The sequence below is a fragment of the Natator depressus genome, chromosome 3 (assembly GCF_965152275.1).
Source record: "Natator depressus isolate rNatDep1 chromosome 3, rNatDep2.hap1, whole genome shotgun sequence".
Classification (NCBI taxonomy): domain Eukaryota; kingdom Metazoa; phylum Chordata; order Testudines; family Cheloniidae; genus Natator; species Natator depressus.
Genome location: NC_134236.1, coordinates 36,434,562 through 36,452,049, shown reverse-complemented (window position 1 = coordinate 36,452,049; position 17,488 = coordinate 36,434,562). Strand labels below are relative to the sequence as shown.

The following is a 17,488-nucleotide window of genomic DNA, read 5'->3' as shown; positions in this document are numbered from 1 at the left end:
AGCTTTAAATGAATGATATATTTCCACATGTTTGTGTGTGGGTGTATGTGGGGGGAGAAGCATAGTTGCATATGGTTAAAATCGCTGCTTTGTTTCACAACATGGGAGGCTGTGTTTCAGCCGTGGGTGAAGTGATTCTTAGGTGTGTGTGCGCTGATACACATGCACTACATCGATAGTGAGAGTTTGTAATGTGAGACGAAAAGCACAGCATATGTGTAGGGTGCTATTGTTAGTGCAAGTGAGGCACTCAAGGTAATGCAGTTCCACTGTCTCATTCTTCAATAGGTTTCAGAGTAGCAGCCGTATTAGTCTGTATTCGCAAAAAGAAAAGGAGGACTTGTGGCACCTTAGAGACTAACCAATTTATTTGAGCATAAGCTTTCGTGAGCTTCATCGGATGCATTCAGTGAAAAATACAGTGGGGAGATTTATATACATAGAGAACATGAAAAAATGGGTGTTACCATACACACTGTAAGGAGAGTGATCACTTAAGATGAGCTAATATGAGCAGGAGAGCAGGGGGTGGGGGAGAGGCAGAAAACCTTTTGTACTGATAATCAAGGTGGGCCATTTCCAGCAGTTGACAAGAACGTCTGAGGAACAGTGATAGTAATTCTAAGTAATGGCTGGCAGGACATCCTGAGGATTGGAGGTCAAAGAAAAAGGTATCACAGCTGGATGTGCAGAAATCAGAGTGGATTAAAGTTAAGCATACCTACCAAGTCTCAGAGATTCACTGGGTGCAGAGATTAACTGGGCCTCAAGTACCAAAGCCCCCTTAGGGAAAATCTCTGTTCTTCGCATGATGAGACAAGTTGCTGATCTCAGCTAATTATTTTTCTCTCCCAACAACTCTGCTGCTCTGATGGTTAATCCAACATTTAAAAGCAGATCAACGGAGAGAACAACAATCAGGTGTAATTTCCTGCAGGCATAGACCAACAATCTGAAAAGAGATTTTTGCTGGATTCTTTTTTTAATTACTGGGCATTGTCTCCTCTCTAACAAACGCAAAATCCTCCATACAATAAAAACAAAGTTCTTCCCCATGTAAAGCACATGGGGTGTTGCTTATGGACTATAGCTGTATTGTATAGGCAAAGCACAGAGGAGGAAGTGGTGCTATTGATTTAGTCCAGCATGTTCATTTGTTTTTCAGAAGATCTTTGTTTTACACTCTCATCACTTCTTTGAGGGTTATCGAAGTGCACATGACTGCGTTAGAGTAGCAGCTGTGTTAGTCTGTGTTCGCAAAAAGAACAGGAGGACTTGTGGCACCTTAGAGACTAACCAATTTATTTGAGCATAAGCTTTCATGATGCTCAAATAAATTGGTTAGTCTCTAAGGTGCCACAAGTCCTCCTGTTCTTTTTATGACTGAGTTAGTATTTTTTACGAATTGTGACATGTTTAAAATGGATGTTATCTTGTGACTTTCCTGAGCTAGAGACCTGTCCTAGAGCTCATTGTGCAAAGAGGAATCTCTCCATCCTAATACTGCAAAACACCCATGTCTAGCCCAGTGGTGTCGTCCAAACTCCCCTCAATTAGTGGTTGGCTTCTGCCCTAAAGCCATAGGGTTTATATCTCTTATGAAAAATCTTTTTAATTTATGTAGTGGAATCATGGATATTCTCATTATCTGTATAAATATTGAACTCCACTAAGCTCTTGCCCCCAGTGATTTAAACCCGTAATGCACAATTTATTAGGAGGATGTTCATTTTCTTCAAAACTATTAGTCAACTGGATGCTGTGAAAGGGAGGCAGGCTATCAGACTTCATAAGCCATTGTTCTGGTTTGGTAGGGCAATACTCTGTTCCCAATTATATTAATTTCAACTATGCAGTTTAGTTTATTAGCAAATTTTGTTTACTTGTTTTTGGTGTATTTTTACTCAGGGGCCTTTTTTCAGTTCATATTTATTATTGTTGTGTCTGCATCATGCAGTATAAATTGCCAGAATCACGTTAATTAAATTCTATGGTTCTTATGACCTATAATACATTCAAAGATTTGTAGTGAGAAGAGGTAACACAGTGCATTGAGTGCTATTAGCCTTGTGGTGTTAAAATTAAACTCAAAAGTACATGGTTCCTTCGTGTGTAATCTGCTAAATTTTTAATTTTTCCCAGACAGTTTGGTTAAAACTTGATCCATTAAAAAGCAATGTTACACACACATTTACAATTACACAGGTTTATAATGCTAGTCTACTTGTTATGTTTATTACTTGCAGCTGGTCTATTTGAAGTTCCAATTAGTTGGAAAAAAAGAACCTAGGATAAAAATGTTAAGATGACTAGTAGATAGATTTGCAATTTTCAATAATCATTTATTAGTAAAAAAGCAATGTCAGTACCTTTGTCCTGCTTTAAAATTATACCAAACATTAATAAAATAGGGAGGACTTAACATTTTCCAGTTCCCTACCAAATTAAGCTTTCTCAAAGGTGCTCTCTCTTGCATACTCCATCTTAGTGCGAACACAGATGTAAACTTTAGAGAAGATAAGTGTTTTGTTTTGATTTCTTTGTGCACTATTACCTTAAACAACTGCTGTAACTTCCATATGGATTGTGCATTGCAGAGAAAGTGGTGCATGGGACAACATCCACTGAAATGTGGCCCAGTCTGAAAAAAAAAATTAGGAACTGCTGTTTTAGGGCCTCAGCCAAAGTCCACTGAAATCAATGGGAGTTTTTGCATTGATTTGAATGATTTTAGGGTGATGTCTTTAATGCACATAAGGCATGCATTTAATCTCATTATAATGGTGTAAATCAGAAGTAAGTTCTTTCCAGTCAGTGGCGTTGCACTGGTATAACAGCAGGGTAATGAAGTTTAGAATCAGGCCTACAATTCTTTAGAAATGCACTAGTTAACCATTAAATACAAACCCTAAGCTAACGGGATTTAGGCTCCTAAGGGATAGATTCACAAAGGTACTTAGGCATTGCACTACACAGTGGCATCCTGGTCTCCTCCTTGGTATGGAGAGGAAGGAATTCCTGAGACTGTACAGTGGTCTCTTTCCCTGCTCTCCCAGGCCCATTCCTGGCTATTTGGTAGGGGCAGGCAGCTGCTGTGGGAGGTTTTCCCTGAGGAGATTCCTTCCCCTGGGCAGGGCCACATCCCACTGAAGTGAGAGTCACACCCCACAGTGTGACCCAGTGGGCAGGAGAGCTGGATTGCAATCCTCCCCCTGACTCATCCCCTCTCTGTCCCTCAACACCCTATGGATGTCCTATAATGGAGAATTGAAGTTGGGAGAGCCTCTCTGGACCAAGCCTTGCTCTGTCCCCACTCCTATGAGGACCCTCAGTGAGTTTGATCTTTCTACATCATTGAAAGGGAATGGGAAGATGAAGGGCTGCACAGGGCAGCTATTTATAGGGAGTTTCTGCCCTTGGGTCTTGTGGGGTTCACAGCTAAATCTTGGCTTGTGAGTCTTGGTTCAGACCCAGTTTATAAGAGGCAAAAAGCAAGAGAAACATTATGCAGGCAAAATTCATTCCATGAAGCTGGGGAAAGGGAATACAAGGGAAATTGTGCTGTGCCCCCACATGCACCTTGCCCCTAGGATAAGCACAGGTTAAGCATTGTAGGTCTGGCTAGTATTGTGCAGCCACAAACATCAGAACATAAGAATGGCCATGTGACGGGTTCAGTCACAGAGGTCCCCTTGGGACTGTCACCTGCGGTACTGAGATTACCTCTAAGCCTGTTTTGCCTGCCACCTTGGGACTCCAGAACCCTGTCTTGTTGAGCCAGACACGCTAGCCTGCTTCAACACAGACCCAGGGTCTGGTCCATGCTCCCAAAGCTGCAGACTTAACTGAAAACAGCTCAGCAGGTCACCTAGCTCCAGCACCCAGATACCCAGCACCCAATGGGATCCAAACCCCAAATAAATCCGTTTTACTCTGTATAAAGCTTATACAGGGTAAATTCAAATTGTTCACCTTCAATATCACTGATGGAGAGATATGCACAGCTTTTTGCTCCCCTAGGTATTAATCACTTACTCAGGGTTCATTAATAAACAAAAGTGATTTTATTAAGTATAAAAAGTAGGATTTACATAGTTTCAAGTAATAACAGACAGAACAAAGTAAGTCACAAAGCAGAATAAAACAAAACACGCAAGTCTAAGTCTAATACATTAAGAAACTAATTACAGGTAATATCTCACCCTCAGAGATGTTCCAATAAGCTAGACTCCTTCCTAGTCTGGGCCCAATCCTTACCCTTGGTACAATCCTTGTTAGTTCCAGCAGACATCTCAGGTGGAACTAGTTTTTTTTTTTTTTTCATGACTGGCAGCCTTCCTTTGTTCTACTCCACTCCCTTTTATAGCTTTGGCACAAGGTGGGAATCTTTTGTCTCTCTTGGTCCTCACCCCTCCTTCGAAATGGAAAAGTACCAGATTTAAGATGGATTTCATTGTCAGGTGACATGGTCACATGTCCTGTGAGACCACAGCCTCCATTCTTCCTGGGCTGGCCTTCACGTACACAGGAAGATTTGCAAGTAAATAGAGCCATGTACAATTCACTGATTCTGAAGCACCCTTAATGGCTTCCACTTACTGTGTTTACATCAGTAATACAAGTTTATATCTTATTCTCCTAACTCCAGACAAAGAAATAATACATGCAAACAAATAGGATGAACACACTCAGTAAATTATAAGCTTATAGTCTTTGCTTTCACAACATCCTCTGGCAAGGAGTTCCACAGGTTGACGTGTGTTGTGTGAAAAAATACTTCCTTTTATTTGTTTTAAATCTGCTGCCTATTAATTTCTTTTGGTGACTCCTAATTTTTGTGTTATGAGAAGGAGTAAATAACACTTCCTTATTTACTTTCTCCACACCAGTCATAATTTTATAAATCTCTATCATATCCCCCCTTAGTTGTCTCTTTTCCAAGCTGAAAAGTTCCAGTCTTACTAATCTATCCTCATATGGCAGCCGTTCCATACCCCTAATAATTTTTGTTGCCCTTTTCTGAACCTTTTCCAATTCCAATAGATCTATTTTGAGATGGGGGTGACCACGTCTGCACGCAGTATTCAAGATGTGGGCATACCATGGATTTACAGAGAGGCAATATGATATTTTCTGTCTTACTATCTATCCCTTTCTTCATGATTCCCAACATTTGGTTCACTTTATTGACTGCCGCTACACATTGCATGGATGTTTTCAGAGAACTATGCACAATGACTCCAAGATCTCTTTCTTGAGTGATAACAGCTAATTTAGCCCCCATCATTTTATATCTATAGTTGGGATTATGTTTTTGCAATGTACATTACTTTGCTTTTATCAACATTGAATTTCATCTGCCATTTTGTTGCCCAGTCACCCAGTTTTGCAAGATCCTTTTGTAGCTCTTCACAGTCTGCCTGGGACATAACTATCTTGAGTAGTTTTGTATCATCTGCAAATTTTGCCACCTCACTATTTACCCCTTTTTCCAGATCATTTATGAATATGTTGAATAGGACTGGGCCCAGTACCGTACACCACTAGTTAGCTCTCTCCATTCTGAAAACTGATCATTTATTCCTACCCTTTGTTTCCTATCTTTTAACAAGTTACCAATCCATGAGAGGATCTTCCCTCTTATCCCATGACTGCTTACTTTGCTTAAGAGCCTTTGGTGAGGGACCTTGTCAAAGGCTTTCTGGAAATCTAAATACACTATATCCACTGCATCTCCCTTTATCTACACGTTTGTTGACCCCCCTCAAAAAATTCTAGTAGATTGGTGAGGCATGATTTCCCTTTTCAAAAACCATGTTAACTCTTCCCCAACAAATTATGTTCATCTATGTGTCTGACAATTTTGTTCTTTACTATAGTTTCAACCAGTTTGCCCGGTACTTGAAGTCAGGCTTACTGGCCTGTAATTGCCGGGATCACCTCTGGAGCCCTTTATAATAATTGGCGTCATTTGATAGGTTACAAACTACAGTTAGGAGTCCTGCAATTTCACATTTGAGTTCCTTCAGAACTCTTGGGTGAATACCATCTGGTCCTTGTGACTTATTACTGTTTAGTTTATTAATTTGTTCCAATACCTCCTCTAATGACACCTCCATCTGGGGCAGTTCCTCAGATTTGTCACCTAAAAAGAATGGCTCAGTTTGGGAATCTCCCTCATATCCTCAACCATGAAGACCAATGCAAAGAATTCATTTAGTTTCTCCACAATGGCCTTATTGTCCTTGAGTGCTCCTTTAGTATCTCAATCGTCCAGTGGTTGTTTAGTAACCTTCCTGCTTCTGATATACTTAATTTTTTTTTTTGCTATTACTTTTTGAGTCTTTGGCTAGCTGTTCTTCTAATTCTTTTTTGGCCTTCCTAATTATATTTTTACACTTCATTAGCCAGAGTTTATGCTCCTTTCTGTTTTCCTCACTAGGATTTAACTTCCACTTTTGCCTCTTTTTTGCCTCTCACTGGTTCTCTTACTTTGTTGTTTAGCCACGTTGGCTCTTTTTTGGTTCTCATACTATGTTTTTTTAATTTGGGGTATACATTTAAGTTGAACCTCTATTGTGGTGTCTTTAAAAAGTTTCCATGCAGCTTCCAGGGATTTTACTTTTGGTGCTGTGCCTTTTAATTTCTGTTTAACTAACCTCTTCATTTTTGTGTAGTTCCCCTTTCTGAAATTAAGTGCTACACTGTTAGGTTGCTGTGGTGTTTTTCCTGCTGCAGGGATGTTAAATTTAATTATATTATGGACACTATTACCAAGCAGTACAGCTATAGTCACCTCTTGGACCTGATCCTGTCTCCTTTTGTGGGATCCGGGACTAGCTGCTCCAAGAAGCAGTCATTTAAGGTGTCAAGAAACTATCTCTGCATCCCATCCTGAGGTGATATGTACCGAGTCAATATGGGGATAGTTGAAATCCCCCATTATTACTGAGTTTTTTATTTTAATAGCCTCTCTTATCTCCATGAGAATTTCACAGTCACTAGAACCATCTTGGTCAGGTGATCAGTAATATATCCCTACTGCTATATTTTTTATTATTCAAGCATGGAATTACTATCCATAGAGATGCTGTGGTACAGTTTGGTTCATTTAAGATTTTTACTTCAGTTGATTCTATGCTTTCTTTCACATATAGTGCCACTCCCCCACCAGCATGACCTGTTCTGCCTTCAGATATGTTTTGTACCTTGGTATTACTGTGTCCCATTGATTATCCTCATTCCACCAAGTTTCTGTACTGCCTGTTATATCAATATCTTCATTTAATATGAGGCACTCTAGTTCACCAATCTTATTATTTAGACTTCTAGCACTGGTATATAAGCACTTCAAAAACTTGTCACTTTTTTAGCTGTCTCCCATTACATGATGTGATTGAATTAAACTCTTTTTTCATTTGATCCTACCTGTATTTTATCATCATCCATACTCTCCCCCTTACTATGATATAGAGAATCCTCATTAGTAGATCCTCCTCTAAGGGATGTCTCTGTCCGAGACACGTGCTCCTCTGCACCTGTCAGCTTTCCCCCAGCCTTTAGTTTAAAAACTATTATACGACCTCTTTAATTTTAAGTGCCAGCAATCTGGTTCCATTTTGGTTTATGTGGAGCCCATCCTTACTGTATAGGCTCCCCCTTTCCCAAAAGTTTCCTCAGTTCCTAATAAATTTAAAACTCTCCTCCCTACACTAGCATCTCATCCACTCATTGAGACCCTGCAGTTCTGCCGGTCTAACTGGCCCTGCATGTAGAACTGGAAGCATTTCAGAGAATTCTACCATGGAGGTCGTGGACTTCAATCTCTTACCTAGCAGCCTAAATTTGGTCTCCAGGACTTTTCTCCTATCCTTCCCTATGTCACTGGTACCAACATGTACCATGACCACTGGCTCCTCCCTAGCACTACACATAAGTCTATCTAGCGGTCTCAAGAAATCTGCAACCTTCGTGCCAGGCAGGCAAGTCACCTTGCAATTTTCCCAGTCATTGCAAACCCAGCTATCTATGTTTCTAATGATCGAATTGCCCATTACTAATACCTCTCTTTTCCTAATAACTGGAGTTCCCTCCCCCGGAGAGGTGTCCTCAGTGCAAGAGGATACCACAACATCATCTGAAAGGAGGATCCCAACTATGGGATGTTTCCCTCTGCTCCAGTGGGATGTTCTCCTTCCCTGAGACTTTCAATCTCCTCAACAGCACAGAGGCTGTCAGACTGGAGGTGGGACTGTTCTATTGTGTCCAGAAAATCTCATGTATGTATCTCTCTGTCTTCCTTAGCTCCTCCGGCTTAGCCACCCGGTCTCCAAAACTCGTACACTGTCTCTGAGGGCCAGGAGCTCCTTGCGCTGAATGTGCATATATGCCACCTGCCCATGTGCTGCATTGGGTGCAATAAACTGGGCAGTCTCCACTCTGTTGCTAGATTTCTGCCTGCATTCTCTTTTACTCCTGCAGCTCATTCCTTTGTTGTTGTTTTTATTTTTATCACAAAGGGGCATTGTTAGCTGGGATGAGGGCTTGACCAGAGGCCTTGTATAGCTGGCAGAATCTGACAGTATGTGCTACCAGAAGCATTTCCCTCACCTTTTGCTATCAGGTGTGAACAGTGCAAGCATGTGTAATGACAGTCATCCTGGTCTTTTGCTAGGGACTGAACCCAGGAAATCCAGAGCTAAAACATGAGCCTCTCAGTCTTGTCAGCTCTTGTGATATTTAGTGGGGGTTATAAAGCCCCACCTCCTGGAAGCATGTGATTTTGTTAGAATTTCAGCTGTCATTTAAAAAAACCCTACCTTTTACAGAGAAAAGCTTGTAAACGTGAGCAAAAAGCATGTGAAGGCTCTGAAACCAGAAGACAATGAACCCACCATTTATTATTTTTGTGTTTAAAACAAAATGCTTTATGTCAATCATTACTGGGGCTGGGGCACAGATTCTTAAAGCTATCTAGCACCTAAAGATGCAGATAGGTGCCAAAGCTTTGCATCAGTAGAAACTACTGTATCATGCTTGCTGTAGGCATTTTATGCTGTAGGCATTTTATGGTAAATTCAACTCTCACATTAAAACTATGGCTATGGAACTTCTCAGGGAAAAATAAGAATGGGGAGTACACTGGTGTTCTGCTGAGGGTGGCAGATTGTCTTGAGCAGTGTCTCCCTAAATCAGGTCAGCCCTTTCTTGTGACGACAACAATCTCATTGTGGCCAATCACACTGAGGTGAGGGCAATCATCTGGGATGTAGGAGATGCAGGCCTGGCTTCCCACTCTGCCGGATGAGGAGCAGGAATTTGAATCTAGGTTTCCCAAGTGAATGCTCTAGCCACCAGGCTATTGCGTATTCTGGGGTGTCTCTCTCTTTCTCCTGTTGAAGTAGTTCCACTTTGTATATATAATTTAAATATTCATTTGCCAGGAAGAGTGAGACTGACTCTCTAACCCAGTGGTTAGGGTACTCACCTGAGTAGTGAGAGACTCAGGTTTAAGTCCCTGTTCCAATAAATATTTAATTCATACAAATATTTATTTAAATTCAGGAGCCTAAATAAATAAATTAGGTTATGATAATGTAATATTTCCCCTCTTACTGGTTAATGCTATCAAAGGGTACAAGGTTAGCTAGTACTGAATATGTCTGATTTAGCAGTCCATCCCTATTTGTCTAAGCACATGCTTAACTTTAGGAACATGTTTATGTCCCATTGACAACAAAGGAACATAAGCACATGCTTAACTTTAAGTATGTATTTAAGTGTTTGTTAAATAGGGAGGCGTTGGTTACGTATTTTGGTGAACTGGAGCCTCAATAAGGAGAAATAGTATACAGTTGACTAGAACGGGTTAGAAACTCTGATACAATTATTTTTCATCAAAGAATGAAGTTCCTTTGATGTCAAAACACTCATGTTGAATTTGCCAAAATGTAATTTAGGAGAAAAAATTGGGAGGTGAGATGGGGGGAAGTTCTGGCAATGTCGAAATTGCCATTTCAATATTTGTAGAATTAAATATTTTGGGTTGGTTTGTTTTTGAACTTCTCGTTTCATTTTTTTAAATGTTGTATTGCAATACAATATAAAAATTTTAAAAGCCAAAACAAAACGTTTCTGTCGACCTAAAATATTTTTTTCTGGGACTTTCTTTTACAGATACCTTCTAGCTTTACAGATGTTTTACCTAATCAGAATGAAGACAAACATCAAAATCCTTCACAAAATGGAATTTCCATCCTCAGTTCTTGTTTTGACAGCTCATACATAGCAATTGCTTCTAGCAGAAGATCAATTTTGATACCCACTATCACCTCTGTTAGCAGGTATCTGATCCAAAAATGAAATGTCACACTTGACTGCATGGGTCACATCAAATTACATTAGATCAGCAGCTGGCAGTATGGAGTATTATACAACACTGAATGAAACCTAGAGAGAATCACTCCTTTTTTAGCATTAGATTTGTGGTATACCAATTTGAATAGCTTCATGAATCATTTGAGCAGAGACATTTCTGGAGCAGAGGCACAAAGTAGATAGCAAGCTGCCTGTCCATGGTGCCCAGTATCCACTGGCTAGCAGATACTGACACTCTAGTGTTTATTCACAGTTACAATCATTTGAAAAGGAGTACTTGTAGCACCTTAGAGACTAACAAATTTATTTGAGCATAAGCTTTTGTGAGCTACAGCTCACTTCATCAGAGCAGTCATTTGAGAAATCCAGCATGTCTCCATACATGTTTCATAGTCAACAATGACTCCCGCCTTCTACTAATGGCTACAAAAAAAAGTGTCACACAAGACCACGGATGAATAAGCATAACTAGTATCTAGTAACAGCGAGTGTGTTCTGAATTATACAAACCTAATAGAAGTACATAGGACACTGCCTATCCAAAGCTGCTTCATTTTGAAGAGCATTCTGAAAGATGTTCACGTATGCTAGCATTCAAAATCTACACCAAGAAACTGTGTGTGGGTGTTTTTAGGAGGTTACCCATAATTCACAGGGCATAATCTGAGTTTAGAAATCACCAAAGTGGTGTACAGTGATTTATTACATTCAATAGGGTGAAGCAGATAAAGATAATGTTCCTGTCAGTGGAGAGCCATAAAGCTCACTTTAAAAGCTTTTTGTAAAAGCTTTGAAGGAGAAAAACACTTAAATACCATTTTATTCCCACCCTCCCCACTGCTACAACTTGGGTGAAGGTGCGGGGAGAGTGAGTGGGAGGGTGTTTTACTGTTAAGTGTTATTGGATTTGATTGTCTGTTTAGTTCTGGTGCTTTCTCCTAATGCACTGACTGCAGAACTGGTGATTTTTCATTTTCTAGTATAATTTTGTGGAGAAAAAAATGAAGCAATGGGGGAATGGGGTATCTCCTCGATGCACACTCCAGAGGAGAGAATGCAAGGAGAATGAGTCTGATCCCATCAGGTGTTCAATGCTTGCTGCAAGGTGCTATGTGCTCTTTGCTTCAGTGAGAGTTGAGGGCTCTCAGCACCTTGCAGAACTGGGGCCATGTATTCCCTGCCCCAGAAGAGTTTGTAATCTGGGGTTTAAATCATAACTCATTCCCTTACACAGGCAAGGCCCTATGGAAGAAATGAGTCTTGCATGAGTATGGACTTCATGATTTTGCTATATGTATGCTGCTTAAAAATACTTAGTTCGCTTAATCTTTATGTCTCAACTTTAAGCTATAAAAACACGAGTAAACTTTATGATGTCCCCTTTACCACTGGGTAAATTGAGGTGCAGAGGCAAGAGCTAGAACCTAAATCCTAGTTCTCTGCTGTAATCATTGAACCATGCTGGGCAAGGTAAAGGGCCAAATAGCACTGTTGCATATACCAGTGTAAATGCAAAGTAATATTTATAGTTGTGTGACTCAGAATTTGATATCCCAGTTTGGGGGACTATGTCTTAGCTTCTGAATTGTTCCTTCATTTTCATTCTGCTGGCTGGGAGCTAAGCTATAATACAAAATTGACACTGTCGCACAGTTTCAGATGATCAAACAAGGCCTCTTCCAAGTAGCTTCTTCCACTCTACGGTGGTATGAAAGACAATGAATTTGTGAGTGTGAGATGGAGCAGGCGGGCAAAAGCAAGATTGAGCAATGTATTTATTTTCCCCAAACCATAGGCGTGGACTCTGTGAGTGCACCGGGACCCAAGCATCCACTGAAAAAAATAGGGGGTACTCAGCACCCGTAGGGCCGGATTAATCTTTTGTGTGACACTGGCCCCTGCTTCCCCTGCACTCCCTCCTGAAGGCCCGCCCCTGCTCGGTCTCTTCCCCGGCCCCACTTGGTCTCTTCCCCCGAGGCCCCTACCACTTGCCACATGGGGGGGGGGGAGCGGGCAGAGAGGAGCACCTACTGCAGAGGTGGGCAAACTACGGCCCGCAGGCCACATTTGGCCCGCGGGACCATCCTGCCCAGCCCTTGAGCTCCCGGCCAGGAGGCTAGCCCCTAGCCCCTCCTCCGCTGTCCCCTCTCCCCTGCAGCCTCAGCTTGCTGCACCACCAGCGCTCTGTTCCAGCCGGGCAGCGCGGCTGAGTGGCATGGTAAGGGGGCGAGGAGCAGGGGGGTTGGATAAGGGGCATGGAGTCCCATCGGGCAGTCAGGGAGGAGGGGGTGGTTGGATGGGTAGAGGTTCTGTGGAGGGGTGGATGGGAGAGGGAACGGGGGGGGTTGGATAGGGGTTGGGGCAGTCAGGGGACAGGGATCAGGGGGCGGTTGGATAGGGCATGGGAGTCCCGGGGGGGCCTGTCAGGGAGCAGGGGTGTGGATAGGGGTCGGGGGGGGGCAGTCAGGGGACAAGGAGCAGGGGGGGTTGGATAGGGGGTAGTGTCCCAGGGGGGGTGGTTAGGGGTGGGGGTCCCGGGATGGGGTGGTCAGGGGACAAGGAGCAGGGAGGGTTGGATGGGTTGGGAGTTTTGAGGGGGGCAGTCAGGGGGTGAGAAGTGGGAGGGGGTGGATAGGGGTAGGGGCCAGGCTGTTCGGGGAGGCACAGCCTTCCCTATCCAGCCCTCCATACAGTTTTGGAACCCTGATGTGGCCCTCGTTCCAAAAAGTTTGCCCACCCCTGACCTACTGGCAAAAACAAAAGTCAGCGCTGTGCCCCAAACTATAAAGCACATGGAAATTTTCATTCTGACCTATTTTGAGAAGAAGTAAAATATATCTTATGGCTCAGTGAGGCAAGGAGGGGTCATTTTTTCACATATATATCCAAAATTTTAATTTTAACAACAAAAACTAAGTAATGACACTGGACCAAATGTGCTCTCCTGCAGCTTCTCTGAAGTCAGTAGTTAGACAAGGGATTAATATGACCCATTTTCAACGAAATGAGTACACAATTAAAAAACATGACAAATTTGTGAGCATATGCATGGAGTATTTACACACATTATTAGTTGCTTCATGTGTGTATAGTGCATTGGTCAGTTTGAGTTACATGTCCCCCTCTGTGTCCAGTCCACAGAGGATGTGGATCTGTTACAGCTCTCAATTTGAGACCCTGGCTTCTTAGCCATAGGTTTATGTTTATAGCTCTGGGAATCTCTGGTCTGTTAGCCACAACATAAGTTGGGGCTTGTCTGGGATTTTAATTGCTGTTGGCCTCAGACACTTGATAAGAGTTTCCTCTGTCCAAGGGATATATGTTACGGGTAAGTATGTATCATGTGTCCCCCCTTTATGCCCAATCCATAAAGTAGGTGAGTCAGTTACAGCCTCCTGCTGCAGGGATGGCGTGGTATTTACCAGATAAAATTACGGTTTTTACCACCCTGGGAAAAACTAGTTAGTCACAGTTTAAGGCATTTTCTGTTTTAAAAGCTGGTTCAATAATGTGCACCACCTTACACTTAATTTTAGTTACATATTCAAATTGTGGTTACATAAGGCAGTGGATTTGTAGATTCATTAATTTACAAATAAAAAGTAAAACTGTGGTGGGTGTAATGCTAATATCTGTAACTGTAATATTGGACTTTGGGATGTCGATATACATTGGTTTGGTATTTTCTCAAGTAAGTTATATATGTCATGATTCATTTCAGTTTTCAATCTTCTATAAACAAAGGTCACAAACATTCGATTATATGAAAATGACACGGCTGAGTTGTAGGCTTAACACACTAAGCAATGAGAAGCATGCAGAGTTTCAGTCTACCAGCCCAGGTCCATTTGGCTATGCAGCATTCTGTAGCAGAAGACCAGCATTGATGCAGTGAATAGACCGAGCCTATTCCTTAGTTTTGAATGATGTATCTAAAGTTTAACAAGATTTGTTCTATGCTTGCTGAACTTGCTGGACACTGATGCTAGTTTTTTTTCTCTGGGAAATTACCCATCCTGGCAGGTTGAAGCACAATGCAGATAAGACAGTGGAGACTATTGCCTGTTCATTTTTAGCTCCATCTCTTGATGGAGTCTACCCTCGGCAGAAAGATAAGCTTTGAAACAAGAAGGTCATTTTGACCGAGAGCTGATCCTGCAAGCGTAGCTTTCAGACGCCATCAAGGATGGCTTGTGTATATATATAAAAGATTTAGAATTTGTTGTCCTTTCTGAATGTAAACCTTGTCAGGAGATCCATTTCTTTTTTTTTTTCACCTTTAGGATCAGCTATTGGTGTGTGTTTTGTTGGAAGGTAACCTTGAAAACCAGTCATATTCTGCCCCATTGCGGAACACAGGGGTATGACCTTCCCCTGGGAGAACCAATGATAGCCGTGATCTCTGGACTATGCTGGCTACCAGTGTCAGCAGGATCACTTCATGGTTTTACTTTTAGTATATATTTGGTTGATCAAAATCATACTGGGAGTCTGTGGCAGAGCTGGAAAGAAACCCTAGACAACTGACTCCCCGTCCCCTTCTATAATTGCTAAACCTACGCAAAAGAATAAATGGACACAAATCAGACGTCAAGAATTATAACATTCAAGAGCCAGTCAGAGAACACTTCAACCTCCCTGGACACTCAGTTACAGACCTAAAAGTTGTAATTCTTCAACAAAAAACCTTCAAAAACAGACTCCAACAAGAAACTGCAGAACTGGAATTAATTTGCAAACTGGACACCATTAAATTAGGCTTGAATAAAGACTGGGAGTGGATGAGTCATTACACAAACTAAAAACTATTTTCCCATGCTAATTTTTCCCCTACTGTTACTCACACCTTCTTGTCAACTATCTGAAATTGGCCATCCTGATTATCACTACAAAAGTTTTATTTCTCCTGCTGATAATAGCTCTCCTTAATTGATTAGTCTCATTAGAGTTGGTATGTCAACCCCCATTTTTTCATGTTCTCTGTATATATCTATCTTCCTACTGTATTTTCCACTGCATGCATCTGATGAAGTGGGTTTAGCCCATGAAAGCTTATGCCCAAATAAATTTGTTAGTTTCTGAGGTGCCACATGTACTCCTCGTTCTTTTTGTCCTTTTCAAGACATGCTACTGGATCCATGGAATATCCCTCAAATTACTGTACTAATCCATCTAATCAAAGGAAGAAGATTGCTTGGGGCTGTTTCACATGCTGGCTGTTTCACATGCTGACATGCATGAACAAGAGATGGCACAATCCCAGCTGTTGCATTTCCTGAGTATAAGAACCAAGGGAGTGTTAGTGTAACAAGCTACAATAGATACTTCATAAACAATTGCTCTGCTTTTCATTCACACTGGCTGGGAGGAAGGGGCGCATACAGGATTTATTTATTTATTTGTTTGTTTGTTTATCTGTATTGTGGTAATGGCTAAAGGCCACAGTCCGCTATCAGAGAGCCATTGTGCTAGATGCTTCCCAGAAGCCATTATTGAGTGTACTATCTGCTCAACATCCCTGTATGTATTTTGTCTGGTTTTGTGCCCCTCAGAAAATATATCCAGTGACTGGTGATGTCTCCTATGAATGCTCCCCCTCCCCCCCACCATTGTTCACAACATGCTCCTGAGAAAAAAATGCCTAGAGAGAGCCTTTGGGCTAAGTATGGCTTGTGAAGTTACTGTATGATAGAAGCCTTTGTATTTGGGTACTTATTTCAAGGGCAGGTCCAGAACACAGTAGAGCATTCTCACTCTGAGGCTTTCCCACATTTGTTACAGCTGTTCTCAGACTACAGTATATTATTCAGACTTCTCTGAACCCAAGAAGAGTTGTGTAAGGGGATACTGAGTAATCATCACTTTCACTAACTGTAAAACTTTTACTACTCATTTGAGTGCCTTGTGGTTTTGAAGTCTTAGATATTTAAAAAGCTTCTTGTAGGATATCTGGATATACGTTATCCCCAGAAGTGCTTTGATGGTCGTTTTATAGAGCAATATAGATCATTTCCTTCTAGAATTTGCAAACTGTGCTTCAGTGCCATCCTTCCACTCTTCTAGACATTGGAGAAATATGTTAATATGATGACTACTTGGATGGATGCAATTCACTGTAATTTGTGAAAATTCAAGACTGCCTGTAAGTGAACTAAAAAACTGTACTACAAAATAATCCCACATGTAATGTTCTGATAATTAAACCCCTTTGACAATTACGTCATTCATTATCACGCTTAGCCAGATCCATTACTCACATTTGGTGCCTTGGACAAAACAAAGTTGGTACACTAGGGACTGTCAGCTGAGCAGATGCTCCTGTGGAAGAAAGCAGCCAAGTAATGCTTTTGTAATATGATCCCCAGCATGCTAAAGAGAGATACTGTTTCAGCTTGCAGAATGTTCATGGAGTATACAAAGTAGGAAATATATGAGGGCTCCTATTGACTATACCACATTTGAATGCCAATCTATTTGCATGTTTTGATGGTCGTGGTTTTTGCAAAATCACCTGTATTTTAAACAACATAACAAGCACTGCATGTGCATAGTCTGCATTTATATTATTAGCTAGTAATAGGGACAAATTATAACAAAACTCAAAGGAAAACTGGAGGAACATATTTCTGCTCTTGTATGACTCCAGTCATTTTTAAGGGGATAGTATTCCCATTGTAGGTGATTGTTTTCATTATCCCCAATCCCCATTGGTTTGCAATCTATGTACACTATGATTAATATTAGAATTTTTACAGGGCCACTTCTCCTAGCATTCTAGCACTAACTTTTTCAAAATGACGTAAGGAATAAGATATTTGAACTATGTTTTTCTTTAAATTATTGCGCCTTTCTATTTAATAAGCTCTTTCAGAGAAGTGGAAGAATAAAGAAGGAAATCGTACCACCACCATCCCCAAAACTATTGCTATGGAAGGCAGTGGGAACAGTCTGATTCCACAGCACTGGGTGCATGGGGAGCCATGCATAAAGGATCTTCGTTTTGTGAACCACAGACCTCCACCCTAATGTGCTGGGGACTTCTTCCACCCCAACCTGAGTAGGCTTCCCATATGCCTAATTTGTTTACTCAGGCTGTGCTGCGTGATCTAGG

At 41.4% G+C, this 17,488-nt stretch overlaps 1 long non-coding RNA gene across 1 annotated transcript in view; it reads right to left on the bottom strand.

The window, feature by feature from the left end:
• LOC141983819 (uncharacterized) overlaps positions 1–17,488 on the bottom strand; it is a 134,493-nt gene that overhangs the window by 43,334 nt on the left and 73,671 nt on the right. The window contains exon 2 of the long non-coding RNA XR_012638528.1: positions 16,635–16,695. This is a non-coding gene — a long non-coding RNA (uncharacterized LOC141983819). The remainder of the gene's footprint in view (positions 1–16,634; positions 16,696–17,488) is intronic.